Here is a 20,724-nt window from a genome sequence, read left to right as displayed (position 1 = left end):
CCAGAAAAGTCCAGACAGTCAAGAAAAAGAAATTCAGTCTTCAAGGCCAAATGTAAGCTGGTGGGAAGGTGCAAGCCAGCACGTCCACATGCTCCCCTTCCCTTACCTAAAATCCCAGCACATGCTCTCCCTTGCAACCTTTAAAACCCCTGGCCTCTCGTCTTTTGGGGAGATGGGACACATTTGAGAGTTCTCATCTCCCGGTTGACATCACCCGAAATAAAAACTCTTTCCTTGCCAGAAGCCTGGCATTCCAGTTTTTATTTGGCCCCTCTTGTGTGGCGGGTAAAGGACCTGGGTATGTATCCGGTAAAAAAAATACTATCAAATATGTGTTAAATATTTGTTTTCAATCTCTATATCTTTCAAACTTACTTTCATACTTCCAATATCGTTATCTCTTTGCACTGCTTCCCAGTAATTTCTTCAGATTTATTTTCCAGAACACTTTATTACACTAACCGTGTCTAACATATGATTTAAGCTATTCACTAAGCATTTAAGATTAATGACAGTATTTTTCATTTCTGGAAGGTGTTTGTCTGTTTTTAAATTTATCTGTTCTTGTTTCATAATGATCTGTTACTTTATGATGACTCATTTTTTTAATACATTAAATTATTGAAATATATTCATATTTGAGATCTTCTAGATTTTCATATTGTCTGTTCTATATGTGCTAATTCTCTTTTGTATTGGTGTCATGATGAACTTCCCTATTGTGTCATTTCTTTGTGTGGTTTGTGTTTTTTATTGTAAATTTAGTTGTTTTTGTTTCCTCTTTGGTGATACTTTGCACCCAGGGTTTTGGAAGTGTCTTTCCAGAGCAGTTTTGCATGTTTCTGCTTAGGTTAAGTCATTTTGCTCATCTCTAGATCAGTTGTTAATATTAACTTCCTGCCAAAGGATTTATGCCATTCATTTGTGCCACATAACTTCCAAGTCTGAGCTCGTGCTTGACTCAGACTTGGGGTTTTGATTTCTCATGAGAGACGCCCACCATCCCTCTCCACCAAACTTCTGAGCTGAGGCAATTTCCTTACTATTTTTCTGGGCTGTGGGTGTAGATTTTCTAGTTCTCTCTACACGCAGGAAGCACGCCTTTGGGAGTCTGTGCTTAGTGTAGAATCTCAGTTCTAGTGGCCTGTCACAAGGGGACCCAAGGTCAAGTCTCCTCTGTCCCCTCCATGTGAGTGTGAAAGCTTCAGCCCTTCACATGCAAGGTCCGCCTGGGTCAGAGCCTCTGGGGCCAGGGTATCATCAGCTCTGGGCTTGCTGCATTGGCTTTGTCAACCTTAAAAAGCAAATTTGCTTGTTATTTTATCCTCAAAATGAGTTTATTTGGGAATAGCCAAAAGAATTGCAATTCGGGATGTGCATGCTATGGCAAACTGTAGGCAAATCTGGAAAACAAAGGAAGAGAGACTTTTTTTTAGAGAAAAAGGGAGAGTAGGAAGGGGCTGTTCTAAACAAAAGTCCATTGGGGGAAAGTAACAGTTCAGGGTGATAAAAGCTCCTCATTGGCTGAGCTACAGCGTTTCTCATTGGCTGGGCTATTGCTGGGTAGGGGGAGAAATCTTCCTTCAGTGGTAAAGTAGTTTGACTTCCTGCTGAAGATGCAAGTATAGGTCTTTTCCTGTTTGGTGTAATTGGTGATGTACAACAGGGCATGAGAGGTACCCCTGCAGGCCTTCCTGACTCCAATTTATTTAAGGTTTCTTTTATTAATTTCCACAGATTTGAACTCTGGTGTTTCTCTAGCCCTCAGAGATTTTTCTTTTTAACTTTGAGCTTGGTTATAAACTTAATGTTTTTGTGTGTTGTAGTTTGTCTAGTATTTTTAACTATTTGAAGTAGGAAAGCTCATGTCAGCTCAGTCCCTTGTCTTGCTAAAAGCTGAAAACCTCATGAACATCATTTCAAATCAATAAACATTCATCTGCAACACCAATTTAATGATTGACAACTATTCTTTAAATAGGTGGCTCTTAAAATGTAGAATGAGAGCTACACAGAATTATGTACTTTCACTAAAATGATGGTTTTTGCTAAAAATGATGATCATGGGTGTGGATAAATCAGAATCTGGGTCTTGACTGGAGCAGAAAGAATGATATGTGGATGAAGCTGGCATTTTAACACACTTCCCCGGTATATCTTAGGCGTACTAGTTTTGGAGCCACAGTTTAAATTTGCCATAATTATTTAAATACTCTTTTTTTTTTTTGTGAGGAAGATCGGCCCTGAGCTAACATCTGCCAATCCTCCTTTTTTTGCTGAGGAAGACTGGCCCTGGGCTAACATCCATGCCCTTCTTCCTCAATTTTATATGGGACGCCGCCACAGCATGGCTTGACAAGCAGTGCATCTGTGCGCAACTGGGATCTGAACCAGCAAACCCTGGGCCGCCACAGTGGAGCGCGTGCACTTAACCGCTTGACGACCAGGCCGGCCCCTAAATACTCTTTTACTGTTGGACTTTCAAATTTTATATTTTCATTCTTATAACATTACAAAATAAGGATGAACATCCTTATTTATAAATACCCTTACATTAATTGCTTGGAATACATTATGAAAAGATGAACTACTGGTTTCAAGAAAATCCCTGGTTTAAAGGATATTAATATATGTTTTTAATTCTGAATATATTTTATCAGTTTATAAATGTATAGCAAGATTAAAGAAGTATGTTGTTTTATAAGCATTCTGAAATGATTAGTATTGCTTTTATTTTCATATTTTATAAAAAACATTTCCTTATATTTTTTTTTGGTTCTCAGTGTTTTTCTCATCAATTGAATTGAATAGTTTTCATCTGATTTTTTGACAAATTTTATTTATTATATAGTGATTTTTTCTTTATGTCGTTAACTCTTTTTGCCAATGGAGTGTTAGTCTTGTAGGGGAGAATGATATTTTTTCCTCTACCCTTCTAGGTTCTTGGCTGAGACTCCTGAAATAAAAACAGATTAACAGGAGAAAAACAAACAGTAGCTTAATAACATGTATACCTCCTGTATACATGGGAGATACCCAGGAAAACTAAGTAACTCTCCAAAATGGCCCAAGCCACTACCTTAAATACCATATCCAGCGAAAGACAAAAGAAGATGTTGGGTGGAGGGAGCCAGTTATGGGAGGCTATCAGGAAAAGCACAGTAAATGAGGGTATGGTTGTTATGCAGATTTAAGTCCTTGTCTTCTCCGCTGATAAGAGTTTCTATAGATTTAGTCATCCTTCTCTTATGGTACAGAGAGGGAGACACACTTACAAATGGAGATTTCTCTTGTAAATGTTGAAAGGGAGCAGAATTCCCCATCCCAAAATATGTCTTTTTGGCATAAGGATTATTTTAGGCTGATTATTAAAAAAAAAAAAAACAGCAGACATGGGAGAAGCTCTGAAAACCACGTAGAAGTTACCCTATTGTATGAGATATTTACATTTACAAGAAAAATGTTATGAACCATTTGTCTGTCATATTTTACAAAACTTCCCTCAGTTTTGTCTTCATCCTTCATTTGCTTGTGGTATTTCATGCTGCACAACAATGTTTTTTTCATATAATTAACTATCTCATCGCATGTGTTTTTGTTTGTATGTTTAGAAAGACCTGCCCCATTTAAAAATTATGTAAATATTTAATGTTTAATTTTAGCACATCTGTTGTTTCTGTTTCTCTAAACCATTACACCTTCAATTCATTTTGAATTTTTCTTTCTATACGGCTTAATAAGGGAATATAATGTTATTTAATTTCCTGTGGTAGCTGGTCGTCCTATGTAATTTTTGAAGCAATCCAGCATTTTCCCTATTGGTTTAAATTTTATCTTTATCAAATGATAAATTCTCTCTGAGCTCTATGTTCTGTTTTATAGTTCTGCCTATTATTGTACCTTTTGACAAGAGATTTTCACATATTGAAGTATATGGGGTAACTATTTGGGTTCAAAACTGATTTGGCTTGAACTAAAAAGTCTGACTTATGGCCTATCAAACTTACATTGTACATCTGTTTAACCATGAAAGAATACACTCTTAAGATAAGAATGCATACTTCCTCTCCTATGCCCTATTGGTAACACCCAGATTAGTCCCTTTCCTGACATCATGGTCATGTTGACCTGCTAATTTGCAATTGAATGCTTCTTTGCAATTTTGATAAAAATGTATCCTGGGTGTGTTTAATGTATGTTCTTTGTTCTAAAAAGATACAAGACTGTACTGAAAACCATGCTTCTCTGGAACGCTTTCTAAGGCCTTCCTGGGTTGTAATCCTCACTCTGGCTCAAGTAAACTTACCTTATTTCTCTTATCTATAGAACAGTTATTGGTTATTTTGCATCCACATTTTATTATTCCTTAAGAATTTTGTAACTGTATATCTCTCAATATTCTTAGTGTAAGTTTCACCTAGCTATTTTTCTTTTTTTCAAAATTACCTTTCAATCCTGTGTCCAAATGACTTCAGATTTATTGTGTCAAGTTCCAAAAGATAATTCTTGGGAAATTTGATTGGAAACATTTAATTTATCTATTACTTGGATAAACATAGAATTTTAACAATATATTACAACACTTTATCACCAAGGAACATAGTTTATCTCTCCATTTATTCAAATCTCCTTAGTCACATTTTGTTTTGTTTTACCTTCTTTTTCTTATTTCTTATTTTGTTGCTTATAATTATGTTTTTCTCTGGGTTGAAAAAAGGATCAATGTTCTTTTGATTGGGAGGGTCTTCCATTAAATTGCTAGTCTAAAATAGAATTTTATAGGAGCCACCGATATGACTGTTCTGAAATTCTCATTAAAATATGCCTGAAGTAACAGAAAAAAGCAAAAACTCATAGCAACATGGAGAACAAAGACCGACAGGCTGGTGCCAGAATCTGGAAGGAATTGTCACTACTTATAAGGTAGATGGAACAGTAATAAGGAAATATCTTTAAAGATATTTATGATATTCTCTGACTTTGAGTCAAGAAATAGATACCTTCTGAAAAGAAGTAGGAGGCTTGATGGAATTGATGCTATAAACAGTAAAACTTTGTCTCGATGATCCTGAGCCTGTATCACTTAGGTTTTAGGTGGTTATGGCACTGTGCCTTCTCCTTCAACTCTCATTCTTTTCATGCTTTCTCCCTCTGCCCAAAGTTCCTCTAGTGAGAGGTTTACAGTACTGGAAAAGAACTTGTCCATGTGTGTATCTGTGTGTATATGTATGCGTCTGAGTGTGTGTGTGTGAGTGTATGTATGCATTTTGGGGTTATGAGAAGGCCTGGCAATGGTACCATTTTGGGAGACACTGTTGACACGAGTAAAGTGTTGTTTCTGTGGGCAGTGAAAAAGAACCTTCCTGCTCCAGGGCATGATAGGAAAGTAATTTTTCGTATACAAGTCTTTTTTTAAATTGCTCTGTAATGGAGTTTTGGGAATAATAAAGTTAAGAGCTCTAATCCATCATTTAAAAAACAGAATAATTCAATGCACTGAAGTCTAAAAACTAAGCCTTTTATAAACAGACCATGTTGATAAACTGGAAAAATCAGTAATTGGACATTTTCATACCGGATTATCTATGATATTATTGCATTTAGCAACATAACATATTTTTCATTCCTAAATGTAATGCAAAAGAAGGTAGCAAAAAAGTTAGAGCAAATAGTCTAACTTATCAGAATAAATACAACCACCACCAACAGTCACTGTGGTCAATCTTTTTATTTTTAATATTATCTACTTAAGATGCATTTGGGCAAGTGCATATTTAGAAAGGGAAGGAAATATTGCTATACCTGGGCTTTTATTGGAACAAGATACTAAAGGGGCTGAAAAACAAAAGATTGTCCAAGTGGAAGGGTGCTTTTAAAATACACAGCCCCTCTCTCCCACCCATACTTAAAAAGGCATAAACATAAAAACAATTTAGGGAGCCTGAGACTTAAGGGCATTCTAAGGTTTCATAGGTGCCATGACTTAACGGAGGTGTCACGGGCACATGGGTGGTTCCTGAATCAGCTAGTACAATAGCATCTATCCCTCACTAGATGCCACTTGGTTTTCCCTGACTGACAGTGGAGACATGAGAATTGTAGGTGTGTCCACCCGTCCAGCAGTAGCACAGAGCTATGCAATGGTCATAGTGAAGACTGCCCTAGTGGTTGTAAAGGGCATACAGTTGACTCACTAGTCTTCAACCTCACTATTGGCAAAGTCCTCTAGGCTTGTTGTTGCAGTGGAAGTCTACATCTTTTCAAGTTTCCTCAATGGAGCCGTGGGAGACGGAAGACTGATTTCCTGGAGCATGAAAATTTTGAGCATTCTTTGTCATGTCAACTTTTTGGATCTTCATGTCTTCTGCCAATATCAGTCACACATTAGGTCATCCTCTGCCTCTAGCTCTTTTTCCTTGATGAAAGGATGAAACAATCCCACAGAGACACCTTCTCCAAGCAAATTCTTTCTAGGAGATGGTCAGGGACAGGCTATGAAAAACCTCAAAGGTTGTGGAGGAATACCAACAGGCTCGGCAGTAGAGACAACTTTGCAAAAGCTGCAAATAGGTTCACATTCTTGACATTGTGTTCTTCTGGATTAATGGTGACTCCAGTCATCAGGATTTGGTGCTCCCATGGCACCTGGAGCTTGTGCTGGAATCTTGGCCAGGATTTTGGGAACTCTGTAGTCTCGTCTCATTGGTTGATTTCCAGATGTGGCTGTCCAGGAAGAGCTTTGAAAATTCAGGCATCCTTTAGGCTCTCTTCAGAGAAAGGAGGCATTCCTGGAAGACAGCTTGGAAATAGACAGGATTCACAGCCTCGAGAGTCGGAGTGCTACAAAGACTATGATCAAAAAGGCTTATTGAGCCCTTCAGTTTCTGACTTTCCAGGCACCTCCTGCTGACAAGAAGTCCAGAAGAAGTCAAGGGCTGCTCAGACTCTGTGCCAGTTATTAAGATATTTTCTTTCAGCTTCCAACCCACTCTTTTATACTCTCATTTGTGATGCTGGGACGGGTTTTCTGCAACACATTTCTGCTTTTCCAGATGTTCTCTGCTAGGCTCTGCTAATTGGGGCAACACAGGGAGACTGAAAAGCCAAAAGAAGAGTCTTGCACCTTCCTGTCTGCTTCCTTTTCCTTTGAGATCATCTAACAATGCTTCTTCACCCCTGCAGCAGCAGTTCCTCCCTGTAATACCTCCTGTAATCCCAGTGATTCCAGCTCACAATTTTTCCATCCATTTTCAGAACCATCCTCATTGTGCCCACTTCAGAGACATCATCACCCACCAAAAAAGACTTCTTTCTGAGAGATCTCAGTCAGATCCACAGCGCCTCATCTTCAAGCTTCTAAGTTTTAATAATTCCAACCTCTTCCCTTTGTTCTACCATCTCTAGAGATGGAAGTTGCATCTTATAGTTATTATACTAAATTCTCTTAGTTAAATAGTTAGATGGTTTCTGTCTCCTGATTGGCCACTAATGGATACAGGCCCTGTGGCATGAATTCAGGAAGCTCACTTTCAGGATAACATAAAGCAAAGGGTGGTGTGCCATCTTTTGATGGGCTAGACAGACTCAGTGGGTTTGGAAAGCATTATAAAGATTATTTGGGGTCTAGAGGACTTCATGAGCATGCTGAGCAGGGTGGGGAGCCCAGGGAAACCCCCAAGCCTGGGAGACAGGTGCTGCACCTCAATAAGGGTGGCTCAATGAAGCCCCCAGCTCCTTGGCACCATGGTACTCCCCAGGCCACACCCATTGGGTTCAAGTGCCCACTGCTATCAAAGTATGACTGGGCCAGGCTTGTTCAAATGGGCAGAGGCTTGTTCAAATGGGCAGAGGCAGAGCCACATGTTGGGAGGCTGGGCAGGGGGATCCTGGGATTTAGATTCCATCTTTCTCTCCTACCTGTCTGCAGTTCTTGAATTATTAATGGGAGGACCCAGCAGAGAAGGCAGAGGTTGAAAAGAGAGGTTCCGCCCAGGGCTGGGAAGTGTTGCTCATGGCTGCAGACCTAGGGTCAAGGGTACCCTGACTTCCACTCAGGTCTAGTCTGGATGGGGCTTAGAGGTCTGGGCATCGTGCCCCAGAGGCTGGACCTCTCTCCACTGAGGAGGTAGAGGAGGCTAGTCAGGCTGGCTTTAGCAGCTGCCCAGACTGCTCCACTGTTCCCATCTGTGTTGTTCCACCTCAAATCCTCAAACATTTTAATTCATTCGTAATTCAGCTGAGGTCGATTTTGGGGAACAGATGTTTTAAGTTTAAACAGAATGTAGACTATATAAGATTTTAAGTGGAATGAGCTTACACTAGAATTTAGGCTCTTGAGATGGAGGCTGTGTTTTAGTCACTACTCTGTTTCCAGTGCCAAAAATAGTGCCTGGATAGTCCATGAAATAGCTGTTGCATTAGTTATCCTTGAACGTATTCAATTTCCAACATCTTTTTCCTATAGCTTCTTCAATTGCTTAAAAATATTTATCTTTAGTGTTCATACAGAAAAAAAACCCAAAAATCTCTTATACCACAATAGAAAGATAATTTTAATACTCTTTCATATATACACTTATATATAAATTATATACTAAATTATATATAATTTATATATATTAAATTATATATAAATTATATATAATTTATATATATTAAATTATATATAAATTATATACTAAAATGTATATTTATTACTATATTTAACAAAATTGGCTAGTGTCTATTTTCACTTAGTATGTAATAATTTTTTACTTGATGGCATTAACATTAATTTTATATTATTTTTAAAGATTATATAGCATTCCATGGTATTTAGATATGATAACTTGTTAATTACTTAGGTATGTAGGAAGTTCATATATATTTTTGATATCATAACTAATTATTCAACAAATAATTCTGAAGCTAATTTTTTTTAAACCTTCATGAATATTTCTTTTTGGATAAACTCCCAGAAAGAAAGTTGCTGGGTAAATAGGTGGGATCTTTTTAAAAGGCTATTGATATGCCTTATAAATTGTTCCCTGTGATTTCTGCACTACCTCGCTCTCCTATGAATATCACATAAGAGTGCCTGGTTTTGTGCCTCTTGAGAACTGGGTCTCAGAATTTAAAAACACAATTGCCAGCCTCAGCATGGCCGGGATCCAAACCCCGGCCGCCAGTAGCAGAGCGCACGCACTTAACAGTTAAGCCATGAGGCCAGCCCAAAACACGGTTATTTTTAAAGGAAGCAATTAGGCCTTTGCAGTATTGGAGTATATTTTCTTTTATCAGCTATCAAAAAAGGCAGGAGCCAAGAGCATTGGGTGTTCCGTGACTATGTCAAAGGATGAGTTTATGAGTTCTAGAGGGGATGGATCTGAGATCTAGACAGACCAACAGCAAAGCTGTTAGATAAGGTATGGGGGGGGGGAGATCTCTACAAATTTTGCCAAGTGAGTCTTAATAATGCCATCGGTGCACTTGACTAATCCACAGGATCGAGGGTGGTAAGCACAGTGAAAGTGCTATAAAACAAGCCAAACAGTGCAGACTCATCAAAGTATCTGACCAATAAGATGGGTTCCTCAATCACTACGAAGTCCAGAGGAGTTCCCCAGGTAGGGATAATCTTTTCCAAAAGGACTCTAGCCACACAAGAGACAGTAGCCTGTCTGCATGACTAAACCATGACTAAAACATATTTATATCCATGAAACGGGGGAATTTGTATGAAATCCATTTGCTAAACCTCAAATGGTCCATTAGGCACTTTAAAATGTCTGGGAACAGTACAAAAGCTCCCAGGGTTGTGTTTTTGACAAGTGAGACCAGTGAGGTAACCAACAATTCACCCCTTGGCCCTGGGGTTTTCTCACAGGTAAAATAGGAACATTACAGGGACTAGTACAGGGGATAATGAGGCCTTGCACCTTGTAATTCTCTATTATGGCCTTTATACCTTGAAGGGCTTCTTTACTTATAGGGTACTCATTAATTCTGGGGAGAGGTTTTCAGGGATCTATTTGAATCTTGATGGGAGGTGCGCTGTGAATTTTACCAACATCATTTGGAGATTTTGCCCATAAAGGAGGTGGTAGCTGATTCAACGGGAACAAATGATCAGCTTCCAGAATCAGCTCTAGTATCGTCAAGAGATGGAGCAAATAAAAGATGTCAAAGGGTCATTTAATTCACCTGGTTGGCTGTTTTGATGACTACTATCAAATCCTAGAATTATTTCCTCCTTTTGGGAGACAGAAATTCTGGCATGATACTTCTCCAAGACGTCTCAGGCTGATAAATGAATAGGGGCAGAGGGACTAAGGAGAAAAGACTTTCTGTCTCTCAGCCTGTTAATTATTCAGCCCATTAATAAACAAAGGGCCTAAACAAAAGAGAATAGGGTCCCCGACAGGCACCTCTTGAGCTTTATTGAACAGCTTGAATTGTTTTAGTACTGTTTTGAACTATTCGGCCTGTTTTAGTACTCTGAGGCAGGGGCTGCTTTACAGTAGTGGGGTTGAGCACTGAGAATGTGGCCCTGGTGTCAATCAGGACAGAAAGAGTTCGTCTCCAATCTGGAAAAATGCTTCTCCAAGCCAATTAAGAGGAAGGACTGGGAAGAGCCTCTCTAGTTCCTCGGAGCCCCATCACTGGGAATTTGGAGGACATTGGAGAGGCTGGTTAGAAGACTAAAGGCAATTGAATCACTTAAATTTGCAACAATCTCTTTTCCAATGTCCTGGGTCTTCTCAATAATAACAGAAACTAGGAGGTTCTTGGTTTTGTTTAGGGGCCTTCATTTGCTGGAGTTGAAGATTAAGAATTTTAGTGGTCTTTCTTTTAGATGACTCATCTAGAGTGTTAGCGAGTTGCTTTGCCAGATTAACTAAGTCTGCAGTGGACATAGTTTCCCATTCCATCCTGGTCCTTTTTACTAGAAGGGAAAGGTCCCGGTTCAGCCCATTGATAAACACAGAGTTAAACGCTACCTGGCTGGAACCAACATTGGAAGGAAGACCAGAATTTTCTTTAAAAACAGTCTGAAGTAGATTGTAATAGTCATGAACAGGTTCAACAGGTTTTTGTGCACAAGCCTGAATTTTTATCCAATCACCAGGCTCTGGGAAAGCCCTAGGAATTGCCTGATGAAATTGTCAAGCGATTGCCTGATCCTGATCATACAACAGGTCAGCTGGTTGGTCTCCTGGTTGTAATTCTAGAGAACTTTCAGGATTTCCCCAATTAGCAGTTTTCATCCAATGCTGAGCCTGGCCTTTACTGACAAACATATGAACTAGGTGACATAAGTCAGAGAAACCAGGTTGACATGTTTGAATGACTGTATTAAGTTCCTCAGCACATCTGTGAGGATCTTCGGTTGCTTTGGGAAAATCTTTGACTATGGTTCACAGTTGAGCTTTAGTCCAGGGAGAAGAAGAAATTAAGTGTTTAGCCTTTAGATCCTCAGGATCCTTAATTTTAAAGGGACAGGTTCTGATAGGTTCAGAAGAAGAGGGCATGGGGACAGGTTTAGGGAAAAGGGGAAGTTCAGTGAGAGTGTTAGTATGGAGGAACTGAGAGTATAGAGGAGGTGTAGGCAGTACAGAAGGGAAGGAGGAAGACAGCACTGGAGGCCAAACCTGAGCCCAAGGAGCTGGGGGAAGAGGAACAAGATAGCTCTGGAGAGAAATGTGAAGCTTCTATCTTTCTTTAATTGTTTGTTTGCCTCAGTTGATCCTAAAATTTTATCTTTGAAAGATGCAATTTTAGACTCCTGATAGTGTTTGGAAGCGTCAAAATACCAACCAAAGTAGGCCTTTTATCTGGTTTTGGAAATTACAGAGCTACGGTCCTCCAATTCAGTTTTAAGAAAGGTAAGTTTGGGGAGTTCAAAAGTACCCCCTAATGGCCATTGATATTCTAAATTACTTTTGGTTAAATTAGTCCATTTAGTTAGAAATGTGCATGAGGAATGACCATGGTTTTTAAACATAAAATCGGCCAGGGTCCCTGGGGAGGGGCACTCTCAAAATATTTACTGAGATGTTAACTGGGATCCCATTTCTAAGAGACTTTTCTTTAGAGCAAAGGAATAATTCTCAAATAGCCTAAACAGCTTAAACAGTTTGTAACTCAAACACCATGGACAGCTCAAACAGCCTACAGGATTAATACCAGCCAGTTCCAACAGAACAGTCCAATTTCATTAAGGTGGACTGAAGGTTGAATCAACACAGTTCCAAAGAACAATGCAGTTCCAAAGGGAAGTCTGGTTCTAGAGGGAATCAGACAGAAGGTTGATCAACCCAGTTCCAAGGAACAGTCTGCTCCCAAAGGAGTCAGGCCAAAGGCTGTACCAGCACAATTCCAATGAAGAGCCCAAAAGTCAGACCGAAGGCTAACATAGTTTCAGTAGAAACAGTCTCGTTCCAAAAAGTAATTGGACTGAAGGCTAGTGCAGTTCCAAGGAACAGCCTGATTTAAAAAGTGAGGTTGGAGTGTCACCAGAGCACTCAAAGACAAACAAGGCCTTAACCAGAAAAGGATGAAGCCTTAAAATAGATCTTGAATAAAGCCTGGAGAACCTCAAACATGAAGAGGACAGAAGCTCAGATCCAGGATACAAGACTTACCCTCACACATCCTGGATCTGTGAGAAAAGCAGCGAGCTGATGGGCGTCTTTGTGGGGACCACACCTGTTTGCTCACCGCCTTGGAGTCATTGGGGGCCTTCTCTGGATCCCTGTAAGGGCCACCAAATGTTGACCTTAAACAAATAGACAGCTGGTTATTTTTCCAGCAAAAATGGGTTTGCTCGGGATCAGCAAAAAAATTGCAATTTGGGATCTGCAATCATGGTGAGCCATGTGTAAGTCCAGAGCAGCGGGGGAGGGGAGGAGAAAGTTCGGAGGGCTATTGTAAACAAAGAGTTTGAGGTGTCATGGCTTTTCATTGGCTGAGTTGTGACAGTCTCTCATTGACTGAGCTTCTTGCCAGTCAAGAAGAGGAAGTCTTTCTTCTTCCTGTTGGGCTCCGTTATTGATGTAGGGTGGGAGAGCTCCCCTTTTTGGACTCCTGACTCTGATTGAATGAGGTCTCTGTTTATTAATTTGACACCTCTTTATTTCTGACCGTGGCTTTACCAAGATAAATCTTATTGATTACTATTTCTATTCTTTGTTGCCTCTTGAGACTTCCTTCTTAATTTGTATCTTCTCTTTTATCGCTGGCTTATCTTCAACATACAAAATCTATATTCTCAATCTTTTACAATCTCATGTTTCAGTCATGCTTACTTATTTTTTTAAAAAAATAACTTTGGATCTTCCATTGAAAGAAGAAGTAGTATCTATATATATAATATAAGTAAGTTTAAGACAATCGAAATGGTGAGCTAAATAGAAAATTATAGTAGAAAAAAGGTTGAAACTATAAGTGAGGTCAGTATCAAAACGCAGGCTGAAAATTTATACACATGTCCTAGAAGTAGGTGAATAATTCAATTTTTACTTTCTAGTGTGCACTATGAAGAGGGAACTATGATAAATTACTACATTTGCAAGGCTCGTAAACAAACCAGTTAATCAGGAGCTGCACAAATATTCCTAAAGTGAGAGTTCTCTGCCCCTCCTTCTCCAACATACACTGGGCTCTCATGAAGAAAATAACATATAATATAATCCATTACTTTTTCAAATATATCCTGCAGGAGATACAGTGAGGTTTCAGAGGCTATCACTTATTAACCTCAAAGGTCAAGATGACAAGCAGTGCCTGACTCCAAAGCCTGGGCTCTCAGTTGCTTGGGGTCTGTAGGGTCAATTCTCTCTAGCCAGCTGGCATTCCTTCAAAAATGTTTTATGGTCAAACTATTTACATACTGCAAGGGATAATTGAACTAACTTAGCTACGTTGTTTCTGGGATGTTCTAGCTTAAGTCAGAGATACATTTTATGGAATAGTACATGGAGGGCACCACTTGATGAAATCACTTGTTCACCGAACACTGATAAACCTCAGTTAGGAGTCCAAGCCCTTCTTATTCAATGTTTATATGCTTTAAATGTAGATCTTTTAGAAAAGCATAAATTTTTCCCCCTCAATATCATTTATTTAACAAATATTTTTAGAGTGTCTGTTACGCTCCTGGCAACATGCCAGTTGCTGGAGTAAAATAGTGATAAGTATGATTTATTTTAAAAGCACATAACAGGGCCGGCCCCGTGGCTTAGCGGTTAAGTGCACGTGCTCTGATGCTGGCGGCCTGGGTTCGGATCCCAGGCGCGCACGGACGCACCACTTCTCCAGCCATGCTGAGGCCGAGTCCCACATACAGCAACTAGAAGGGTGTGCAACTATGACGTACAACTATCTACTGGGGCTTTGGGGGGATAAATAAATAAATAAAACTTTAAAAAAATAAATAAATAAAAATAAAAGCACATAACTGGGGTCTAAACTCACAAAGAAAGTCAGGCAAATTCCCATGAGGGAATGACACTTTAGCTGAGGCAGCCTGAGGAACAGGTAGGGTATAGACTGGTGAACAGGTAAAGAATGCATTCTAGGCAAAGAGAGCACTGCATGAACAGGTCATGGGTAAGAGGGACCTGAAAGAGTTTCCATGTGGCTGCAGTAAATGGAATGAGGGGAGATGTGCATGCACTGAGGCTGCAGAGCTAAGCGGGGGCCAGGTCACACAGGGTCTTATGTCTCAGGCTAAAAAATTCAGACTTGTACTGGTAGAAGAAGACATTGACACACTTTAAGCAGAAGAATTTTGTTGTGATACTTGCGTTTCAAAAAACATGAATGTGACAGCTGTGAGAAGAATGGGTTGGATGGAGAGGAGACAAAACTGGTTGGTAGTTGCTGAGTTGATGGATCAGAAAAGAGAATATGATGGCTTGTACTAGAGTGGTGGAAATAGAGATGGGGAGAAGTTGATAGATTTTAGATATATTTTGGAGGTAGAATCAAAGCACTTGGTGATAGATGATTGGATTTGGAAGAAGTGGCATGTCAAGAGTTCCTTCACATGGTTCTGGCATAAGCAAATAGACAATGACACCAACTTAACACGCGGGAAATATTAACGGGAGAAGAGAATTTGAAGAGGGGAAGAGAATGAGTTTAGTTCATGACATGATTAGTTTGAGAAGTTTTAGGGACTCTTGAGTGAGATGTTAAGATATGAAGCATATGTTGATTATAAAGTCAGGCATCATGAGACGCGTAAATGACTTGTGGTGAGTAGGAAGAATAAGTTTAACTGTGAGAGAGTGTAGAACAAGTATAGAATGGTAACAGGACTAGAATGAGAACAGCCTAGGACTGAACACAGAGTCTCTCTGGAGAGTATGTGCTGTTGGTCAACCTTTCTTAAGCGTGCTGTGATCAACCAAGTAGACTTCTGAAGTCTCTACATAAGATGGAGAATAACATGGGTCCAATATCTTTAGCAGCTTGGAAGTTGTTGATGATTCTAGTAAGACCAATCTTGGCAGGTTCAAAGTAGATGGAGGAGTATATGGTTGGTGAGGGTGTGGAATCAGCATACAAAGATATTCTTTGAGAGATGTTTCACCTTGAAATGTAGTTGAGATATTGTGTAGGTAGCTTGAGGGGATTGTAGGATTCAAGGAAAGCATTTTTAACATGGGAAATGCAGAGTATACTTGATGTCTAATTGGGAGGATCCAAAAGAGAGTGGCAGGAGACAGAAGGAATAAAAGCTGAGTGAGGTCCCTGAGAGGGTGGGAGAGTGCTGCTTGAAGCACCCTGACCTTTGATGGGAGGAGGGAAACTCCTCCTTGTGCATAAGAAGGGATGGAGGAGAGGATGGATGCAGCTTTTTAGATCTGGTGGAGGGAATCTGAAGGATCTCATGTCTGTGACTTCCATCTATGTTATAAAGAATGAGGCAAGGTAATCTTCTGACAGTAGGAGGAGAAAGAAGGGAGAAGGATTGGAAAACTTGAGGAAACTGGAGAATTGTGGATACAATTGTTTCCAAACATTCTGGAGTTCAGGTCTCTCTAGAGAGCCATTTTATGTAAGTTGGTTTTGCCTCATTTTTTTTTTTTTTTCTGAATTTGATTTAATTTATACTACTTCTAGAAACAAACTTCCTTTTAAGCTTAAGAGGAAATATATTGACTATTTGGGAATATTTTTAGTTTTGTACTATGGCCAGGGATCCAAAGTTATATTCTTCATTTTTACTTTTATAACTAAGTATTTCTTTCCAGGATTTCATTTTATCTAAGTTTCTATATCTTCTATCTATCTATCTATCTATCTATCTATCTATCTATCTATCTATCTACCTACCTACCTATCTATCTCTTTTTATCCATCCATTATACCTATTTAAATTTTAACAAGCTAGAAGTAATTTTGGAAATTAAAAAAAAAGAATGTAGTAGAAAGTAAAAACTGCATATAATCAATCAATGAAATTCCTGGATTTATTTTTCCCCTTAACATTGAAGACTAGTGAAACACTACGGAATTCTCTCCTCTCATTTAAAAATTGCCATCAAAGACCTAAAGCCTCTCTTGATCGTTTTTCTAAATTTGTGGGGGCTGCACTCAAATTGCTTTTTGGTAATTCAAGCTTAAAATTTCAGCACACTGATCTCCTCAAGAAGTTAAAAGAGTTCTTTCACAGGGACCATGCCACATCACTACTTAGTTGGGGCCGTGTGTTCCCTATTTACTTACAAAAGAATCCTTCTCTGTCTTCCGGGGAAATTTATTTATTTTTTAATGATAGTAATATCTTCATTTATTCCTGACTGAAAACATTAGCAACAAAATGCAAAAGTATTTGTGACTAGGATTGGCTGAGTGTCCTTTTTTTTTTTTTGGTGAGGAAGACTGGCCCTCGGCTAACATCTGCTGCCAGTCTTCCTCTTTTTCTTGAGGAAGATTGGCCCTGAGCTAACATCTGCGCCCAGCTTCCTCCATTTTGTACATGGGACACCACCACAGCATGGCTTGATGGCTTGATGAGCGGTGCATCGGTCCACACCTGGGAATCAAACCTGCGAACCCCGGGCTGCCAAAGCGGAATGCATGAACTTAACCACTACACCACTGGGTCGGCCCTTGAGTGTCCTTTATAATTAGCCAGATTAAGAAGATGATAGTAAATCGTCTGTAATTACACCACATAATAAAAATACTGAAAATCCTGATATAAGGATTATTCCTATCTTTTGAAGCCTTCCATCAGTCAAATTCCTTCTTACAACCAGCACTCACTAACATGCCTTTGTTGCCAGTCCACAAGGATTGCAAGCTCTTTAATTCTATTGAATCTTAGAGTCAGATTGTGCTTTAGATGAGACATAGTTCAATTCTCTCAATTTTTCTTAATGAGAAAACTGCGGATTAAAAGGATATGACTTACTAAAGGTCAGAGGGTGGATATCACTGATATATCTCAAGGCACATAGTAATTGCTCAATAAATAATTTTGAACCTCCATACTGATTTCCACAATGGCTGTACTAATTTGCAGTGTGCAAGTTCCTCAAAAAAGTAAAAATAGAACTACTATGTGATCCAGCAATTCCACATCTGGGTAAATATCCAAAGGGATGGAATTCAGAATCTTGAAGACATATCTGCACTCCCATATTCATTGTAGCATTATTCACAAAGTCGGGATATGGAAACAACCTAAGGGTCCTTTACCAGATGAATAGATAAAGAAAATGTGATATTCACACACACACAGACACACACACACACACACACACAGACACATGGGAATATTATTCAACTTCAAAAAGAGAAGAAAATCCTGCCATGTGTGACAACATTAATTGGGCTGGAGAACATTTTTCTAAGTGAAATAAGCCAGACACAGAAAGAGAATTACTGCATCATCTCTCTTATATGTGGAATTTAAAACAGTCAAACTCAGAAGTAGAGAGTAGGATGGTGGTTGCCAGGGGCTGGGGGGACGGGGTAAGGGGGTGATGTGGTCAAAGGGTACAAAGCTTCAGTTATGAGAGACGAATAAGTTCTGGAAGTGTACTATGTATAGCATAGTGACCATAGTTAACCATACTGTACTGCGTACTTTAAATTTGCTAGGAGGCTAGATCTTAAATCTTCTCAGTGCGCACACACACACACACGCACAATAGTACCTGTGTAGAGGTGATGAACGTGTTAATTAGCTTGACTGTGGTGATCATTTCACAATGTATATGTATGTAAAAACATCAGGGGCAGACCCTGTGACGTGGTGGTTAAGTTTGCGCACTCCACTTCAGCAGCCTGGGGTTCACAGGTTCAGATCCCTGGTGCCGACCTATGCACCGCTTGTCAAGCCATGCTGTGGTGGCATCCCATATACAAAATAGAGGAGGACGGGCACAGATGTTAGCTCAGGGCTGATCTTCCTCAGCATAAAGAGGAAGATTGGCAATGGATGTTAGCTCAGGGCCAGTCTTTCTCACCAAAAAAAAAAAAAAGCCATCAAGTTACATACCTTAAATATGTACAATTTCTATATGTCAATGACCCCTCTATCAAGCTGTTAAAAAATAATTTTGAGCTATCTGTCACAAACATTTGTATCTCCCATCTTCCAGATGCTGTGATGATGGTCAGGAATTCTTTGATCTTCAGGTCTATGCCTTATGATGACTCCTTTGGTACGTGTGATAAGGTGTACAAGAGTGTCCACATTACATCTGAGGTCAGGGAGAATTTTCCTGTAGACTGGTTTTATCATGAACATTAGAAAGGGATGTTAGACAAAAAATCTGGAGGCAGTGTATAAATCCTTAATATGTTAATTCTTACCTCTTTTGAAAGCTTGCAAAAATTGGTAAGACTCCTCTACAAAATGAATATTCAAAGAGCGATGACTACAGACATGGGCTAACAGACTCTCCTGATCTCTCTTGACCCCCCAAAGTGCAGACATTCAGGCTGTAACATCAGTGCCTTTCAAAAGAATATGCAATATCTAAAGTCTATTTTAAAAGGATTCTGTAGTACTCAAGATTAACCAAACTTTAATTCATTCCTGTTTAAAAACAATGCACGCAGGGGCAGAGAATTACCTAGAGGCAAAGTATCATCATTTTGGTTGTTTCTATGCTGGAATTAAATACAAACTAGTTAAACTAGATTTGGAAACTAAGCAAGAGTCAAAGTGGGGCTTTTTAAGGCTGTTCTAGGAGGTGGGTCACTTTTTGTTGCAAGAAATGAAATTCAGTGGTTTGAGTGAAATCTTTCAGATTTGCTTCCATGATGCGGAAATGGAAACATTTTACACAGTCTGCATCTAAATGCGGGTGAGTCACCAATCCATATCTGGCCTTCACCCATGTTTGTGTCAAGCTGACACACTGGAATAAATCCCAGCTGGTCCCTGTCTCCTCTTTGAGTGTTTCTTCTCCAGTTTTTACTTGAAAGCATTCCTCGGGGCTGGGCACAAGGCAGAGGACTATACTAGAGTTTCTGCCAATCTCTTAATTCATAGCAGAGGTGACTGAGAATGTCAGATATTGGATAAATAATAAACACAGGCCTCCTTTTAACTCCCAATTTTCAAATTCGCTTGCAATAGAAAATTTCTCCTGAAGTTATATCCTAGCCTTTCTGACTCCCCTTGGGAAATCTGTGTGGTGGATTTAACTGTATGAACTTGACTGGCAACTCAATCTTGTTTTACATCACCTCGTCCCATTCTCCCCTTCCATATCTCACTCTTCAGAACTGTGCAACTTCCCAGGACTTTCTTAAGCCGACTTGCCCTTGGGACCTGCATTTACACTAAAGAATCCAAAGCTGTGGTCCTTGGACCACTTGTATCAGAATCATCTGGATTCCTGGGCCTCGACTCATCCTCACGTACTGAATCAAGAGGTAAGGCCCAGACATTTGAATTTTTAAAAACAAGTTATATAGTTATATGCATGCTTTTATATGGGCATAAAGTACTTGCTTTCTCCAGTGAACTTAAACCCGGAATAAAGATTTAAGCTGAAGAAATATAATGTCTGCCAGAGGGCAGAGGGGTAATTTGTCAGATGACGTGGAGATATCCTAAATTGCACCATATTTTCATAATTGAAATATCCGTGCTCCAAGTAGATGTGTTCAAGGTGCTAAATGCTGTTTGAGAGCAGAAAACAGAGGCTTCTTGTTTGTCCTCAGTGCTCCAGGAGCACTTTCAAAGCCCTCATTCTTGTGCTGGTACCTTATCTTGTTCTGGGATTCCACAGCATTAGGAGTGTGTTTTGCTTATCTTTGCTTCTTCTCGTTACCTGTGCTGAATGGCAGTGGCACTGCCTGTGCAGGTGACCTTTGGCTTAACCCAGACAGCTCCCTTCATGGAGGCTCTGACTGGCTGGCTGCTCACCCTCCTGTCTTTATTTTCTGGCACTCACTCCCGACCTGCTGCCCCCTCCCAGTCACACTGCTACAGAGGAGGCCTGACCAAACAGTGGCCTTTCCCCGGGAATTTGGACTGAAGATTGAAAGGGGTCAAGAAATCTGTGTTTCTGTGCACTGGCAAAATGAAAATCCAGGATAGTCACATTTTATACCACAGGGACTAGACAATAAAGAAACCAGTTTTTATTTTCCTTGGTCTTTTTGTAGATTCACCAACATTCAACAGCAGAATGGGATACATTTACCTAACTTTGTAGACATTGTAACCTAGATCTCAGATTTCTCATATTCTTATGGTTACTGCCA

The 20,724-nt window shown here is 39.6% G+C and overlaps 1 long non-coding RNA gene across 1 annotated transcript; it reads left to right on the top strand.

Annotated features, from left to right (window-relative positions):
- The first annotated feature begins 225 nt into the window (after window positions 1–225).
- On the top strand, window positions 226–19,801 carry LOC147915913 (uncharacterized). The gene is made up of 3 exons (XR_015553552.1): window positions 226–298; window positions 18,603–18,665; window positions 19,736–19,801. It is a non-coding gene; the product is annotated as an uncharacterized LOC147915913 (long non-coding RNA).
- The last annotated feature ends 923 nt before the right edge of the window (window positions 19,802–20,724 follow it).

This window comes from Ceratotherium simum, chromosome 11 (genome assembly GCF_057802395.1).
Source record: "Ceratotherium simum simum isolate JZ-2026a chromosome 11, ASM5780239v1, whole genome shotgun sequence".
Taxonomy (NCBI): domain Eukaryota; kingdom Metazoa; phylum Chordata; class Mammalia; order Perissodactyla; family Rhinocerotidae; genus Ceratotherium; species Ceratotherium simum.
This window is presented reverse-complemented; position numbering and strand designations above follow the sequence as displayed.